This window comes from Ictidomys tridecemlineatus, chromosome 5 (genome assembly GCF_052094955.1).
Source record: "Ictidomys tridecemlineatus isolate mIctTri1 chromosome 5, mIctTri1.hap1, whole genome shotgun sequence".
NCBI lineage: Eukaryota > Metazoa > Chordata > Mammalia > Rodentia > Sciuridae > Ictidomys > Ictidomys tridecemlineatus.
Genome location: NC_135481.1, coordinates 9,756,082 through 9,762,054, shown reverse-complemented (window position 1 = coordinate 9,762,054; position 5,973 = coordinate 9,756,082).

Below are 5,973 nucleotides of genomic sequence, written 5' to 3'. Positions count from 1 at the left end.
GATACCAGATTTCAAACTATATTACAGAGCAATGGTACCAAAACAGGCGGGTGGACCAACGGTATAGAATAGAGGACACAGAGACTAATCCACAAAGTTACAACTATCTTATATTTGATAAAGGGGCTAAAAGCATGCAATGGAGGAAGGATAGCATCTTCAACAAATGGTGTTGGGAAAACTGGAAATCCATATGCAACAAAATGAAACTGAATCCCTTTCTCTCGCCATGCACAAAAGTTAACTCAAAATGGATCAAGGAGCTTGATATCAAATCAGAGACTCTGCGTCTGATAGAAGAAAAAGTTGGCTCCGATCTACATATTGTGGGGTCGGGCTCCAAATTCCTTAATAGGACACCCATAGCACAAGAGTTAATAACAAGAATCAACAAATGGGACTTACTTAAGCTAAAAAGTTTTTTTCTCAGCAAGAGAAACAATAAGAGAGGTAAATAGGGAGCCTACATCCTGGGAACAAATTTTTACTCCTCACACTTCAGATAGAGCCCTAATATCCAGAGTATACAAAGAACTCAAAAAATTAGACAATAAGATAACAAATAACCCAATCAACAAATGGGCCAAGGACCTGAACAAACACTTCTCAGAGAAGGATATACAATCAATCAACAAGTACATGAAAAAATGCTCACCATCTCTAGCAGTCAGAGAAATGCAAATCAAAACCACCCTAAGATACCATCTCACTCCAGTAAGATTGGCAGCCACTATGAAGTGGCTGGCAAGGACAACAAACAACAACAAGTGCTGGCGAGGATGTGGAGAAAAGGGTACTCTTGTACATTGCTGGTAGGACTGCAAATTGGTGCGGCCAATTTGGAAAGCAGTTTGGAGATTCCTGGGAAAGCTGGGAATGGAACCACCATTTGACCCTGCTATTGCCCTTCTCGGACTATTCCCTGAAGACCTTAAAAGAGCATGCTACAGGGATACTGCCACATCGATGTTCATAGCAGCACAATTCACAATAGCTAGACTGTGGACCAACCCAGATGCCCTTCAATAGATGAATGGATAAAAAAAATGTGGCATCTATACACAATGGAGTACTATGCAGCAATAAAAAATGACAAAATCATAGAATTTGCAGGGAAATGGATGGCACTAGAGCAGATTATGCTTAGTGAAGCTAGTCAATCCCTAAAAACCAAATACCAAATGTCTTCTTTGATATAATTAGAGCAACTATGAACAGAGCAGGGAGGAAGAGCAGGAAGAAAAGATTAACATTAAACAGAGACATGAGATGGGAGGGAAAGGGAGAGAAAAGGGAAAGTGCATGGAAATGAAGGGAGACCCTCATTGCTATACAAAATTACATATAAGAGGTTGTGAGGGGAATGGGAAAATAAACAAGGAGAGAAATGAATTACAGTAGACAGGGTAGAGAGAGAAGATGGGAGGGGAGGGGAGGGGGATAGTAGGGGATAGGAAAGGTAGCAGAATACAACAATTACTAATTGGGCATTATGTAAAATTGTGGATGTGTAACCGACATGATTCTGCAATCTGCATTTGGGGTAAAATTGGGAGTTCATAACCCACTTCAATCTAATGTATGAAATATGATATGTCAAGAGCTTTGTAATATTGTGAACAACCAATAAAAAAATAAAATTAAAAAAAAATAAAGCGCAAGAAGGAAAATTTTTAAAAAATCAATAAATGGAATGGATTCAAACCAAAAAGCTTATTCTCAGCAAAGGAAGCAATCAGTAATGTGATGAGAGAGCCTATAGAATGGGTAAAAATCTTTATCACTCGTACCTCAGATAGAGCACTAATCTCCAGGATATATAAAGAACTCAAAAAACTCAACACCAAAAAAAAAAAAAAAAAACATCAAATAACCCAATCAATAAATGTGCTAAGGAACTGAACAGAAGTGACTACTTCACAAAAGAAGAAATACAGGGCTGGGGATGTGGTAGCGTGCTCGCCTGGCATGCATGCGGCCGGGTTCAATCCTCAGCACCACATACAAAGATGTGTGTCCGCAGAATATTTAAAAATTCCCTCTCTATCTCTCTTCTCTCTCTCTCTCTCTCTCTCTCTCTCTCTCTCTCTCTCTCTCTCTCTCTATCTCTCTCTCTCTCTCTATCTCTCTCTCTCTCTTAAAAAAAGAAGAAATACAAATGATTAACAAATATATTAAAAAGTTTATCATTTATCTCTAGCAACTAGAGAAATGCAAATCAAAACTGCTCTAAGATTTCATCTCACTCCAGTCAGAATGGCAATTATCAAGAATACAAACAACAATAAATGTTGGTGAGGATGTGGGGAAAAAGGTACACTCACACATTGCTGGTGGGATTGCAAATTGGTGTAACCACTCTGGAAACAATATGGAGATGCTTCAGAAAACTTGGAATGGATCCATCATTTGACCAAGTTATCCTACTCCTCAGTTTACACCCAGAGGACTTAAAAATCAGCATACAACAGTCTCACAGCCACATCAATGTTTATAGCAGCTCAATTCACAATAGTTTAACTATGGAACCAACCAAGATGCCATTCAACACATGAATAGATAAATAAAATATGGTACATATACACAATGGAATATTACTCAGCCTCCTAAAGAATGAAATTATGGCATTTGCAGTTAAATGGATGAAAGTACAGAATATCATGCTAAGTGAAATTAGCCAATTCCAAAAATCCAAAAGCTGAATATTTTCTCTGATAAGGAGATGCTGAGCCATAGTGGGGTGGGGAAGGGTAGGGAAGAATAAAAGAACTTCGGTTTGTGTAGAGGGGAGTGTATAAGACGTCAAAATGCATTCTACTGTCATGTATAACTAATACGAACAAATTTAAAATTTGGAATTAAAAAATTGGAAAAGAGACAAAAGGGATATAATCAGGCATAATTTTTTCATTCTTTTTAATACGATTTCACTATTAAACTATAAAATCTATTAATTTGTTTTTATTTTTAGAACATTCCAATTAACTATAAAGGGCTTAGCCTGGGCTTTAATATTTTTCTATTATAAATAATGCTGTTGGGAATATCCCCTGGCTGACACCTCTCACAGCATTGTAGCTCCAGATATTTGATGGTTTCTTAAAGAATGTCCAAAAAGTGATGATTGAGGTAAATGAATTTATAAAGAACTAGAAACTTATTTGTTGTGTTGTTATATAGTTTTAATCACAAATTATGAAGAAGTCTGCTTTATCACACCATCACTAGGAAATAAGTAATATCTATTATTAAAAAATGATGGAAATCGGGGCTGGGGATGTGGCTCAAGCGGTAGCGCGCTCGCCTGGCATGCGTGCGACCCGGGTTCGATCCTCAGCACCACATACCAACAAGGGTGTTGTGTCCACCAAGAACTAAAAAATAAATATTAAAAATTCTCTCTCTCTCTCTCTCTCTCTCTCTCTCTCTCTCTCTCTCTCCTCTTTAAAAAAAAAATGATGGAAATCAGTGATCAATGACCAGCATTACAGAAGATACTTAAAGAGAATCCTACTTCTAGATGAGGAAGAAAGACAAACACAATAATGAGACACAGGAAAGATGAAAGCTCTCTTAAAGAGTAAACACACAGATGAGAAATAGAAACGAATCCAACAGTATTAACATAGTAAAACATCAAATTAATAATAGAGGAAGAAATAAATATGCAATATTTAAAACAATCATAAGAGAATCAACAAAATCACAGAAACAACTGTATGCCTTTTTTTAAAAATTTTTTTTGTAGTTGTGGATGGGCAGAATGCCTTTAATTAATTTATTTATTTATTTTTATGTGGTGCTGAGGATCTAACCCAGTGCCTCACACATGCTAGGCAAGTGCTCTGCCGCTGAGCTAAGCCCCAGCTCAATTATATGCCTTTTAATAATAACTCTAAATAAAAATGGTCTTAATTAACCAATTAAAAGACACAGAATGGATGGTTGGATTAAAAACCAGGACCCAACAATATGCTGGCTACCAGAAACTCGTCTCAAAGTTTCTTGCAAAGACATACACAGATGGCAAGGGAAAAGATGGAACAATATGTTCAAATGGAATCTGAAAACAGGAGTAGCCATACTTATGACTAACAGAATAGACTTTAAGACAAAATCTGTGGTCAGAAGAGACAAAGAAAACCATTATATGTTAATCAAGGGAACAATTCATCTAGAAGATTTAACTGAACATCACAGCATCCAATTTTATAAAATAAACACTACTAAGTAGGACACGGTGGTGAACACCTATAATCCAGAGACTCAGGAGGCTAAACTAGGAAGATCACAAGTTCAAGGCCAGCCTCAGCAACTTAGCAAGGCACTCAGCAACTTATTCAGAGCCTGTCTCAAACTAAAAAATTTAAAAGGGCTGGGATGTAGCTCAGTGGTAAAGTATTCCTTATTTAAATTCCTAGTACCAAAAATAAAAAATAAAGCTGGGCTTGAAGGGGCACATCTATAATCCCAGTGACTCAGGAGGCTGAAGCAGAAGGATCTCAAGTTCAAGACCAGTCTTAGCGGGGCTGGGGATGTGGCTCAAGCGGTAGCGCGCTCGCCTGGCATGCGTGCGGCCCAGGTTCGATCCTCAGCACCACATACCAACAAAGATGTTGTGTCCGCCGAGAACTAAGAATAAATATTAAAAAAAATTCTCTCTCTCTATCACTCTCTCTCCTCTCTCTCCTCTCTCACTCTCTCTTTAAAAAAAAAAAAAAAAAAAAAGACCAGTCTTAGCAATTTAGTGAGACCTTATCGCAAAACAAAAAATAAAAAGGTCTGGGGATGTTGCTCAATGGTTAAGCATCTCTGGGCTCAATCCCTGGTATCAAAAACTTTAAAATAAAAAAAAAAACACTACTAGACATGAAGAAAGAGATAGGTCCTAATAGTGGGTGACTTCAATACTCCAGTCTCACCAATAGGTAGATTGTCCAGCAAAACATTAACAAAGAAACACTAGAGTTAAATTATACTATAGATCAAATAGACTAATAGACTTCTATAGAATATTCCATCCAAGAGGAGCAGAATACATTCTTTTCATTAGCACAAAGAACTATTTCCAAGATATACTATGTATTAGGCCATAAAGCAAGTCTTAATAGATTTTTAAAAAATAAAATAATTTCTTGCATCTTATCAGATAAAAATGGAATAAAAAACTAGAAATCAACAGTAAGAGAAACTACAGAAATTACACAAACATATGAGTATTAAACAAGAACAGTGGGTCCTTAAAGTTATCAAGGAGAAAAATTTTAAATTCCTAGAATGAAATGAAAATGGAAACACAGCACATCAGAATCTGTGGGATTACAGTGAAAGTGGTATTAACAGGGAAGTTTATAACAACAAGTATTTACATTAAAAAAAAGAGAGATCACAAACAACCCAATATGCATCTCAAGATCTTACAGATGCAAGAATAAATATTCAGTAGAAGGAAAGAAATAATAAGATCAAAGCAGAAATAAATGAAATAGTGCTGGGGGTATAGGTTGGTGGTAGAGTGCTCGCCCAACATGCATGTGGCCCTGGGTTCAATTAGAGACTAAAAATAATCAATGAAACAAAAAATTTGTTCCTTGAAAATATAAACAAAATTGACAAACCTTTACCTAAACTAACCCAAAGTAAGAGAAGACCCAGGGCTGGGGTTGTGGCTCAGAGGTAGAGCACGCCCCTAGCATGCGTGATACTGGATTCGATCCTCAGCACCACATAAAATAAAGACATTGTGTCCACCTATAACTAAAAAAATAATTTAAAACAAAAAAAGAAAGAGAAGACCCAAATAAATAAAATTAGAGATTTAAAAAAAAGAGATTTCAACAGATACCACTGAATTCAGATGATAATCAGGGAATATTTTGAAAAACTATATAGAAATAAATTGGAAAGTCTAGAAGAAATAGGCAAATCTATGCATTCATATGACATACCAAAATTGAATATAAAAGACTTAAA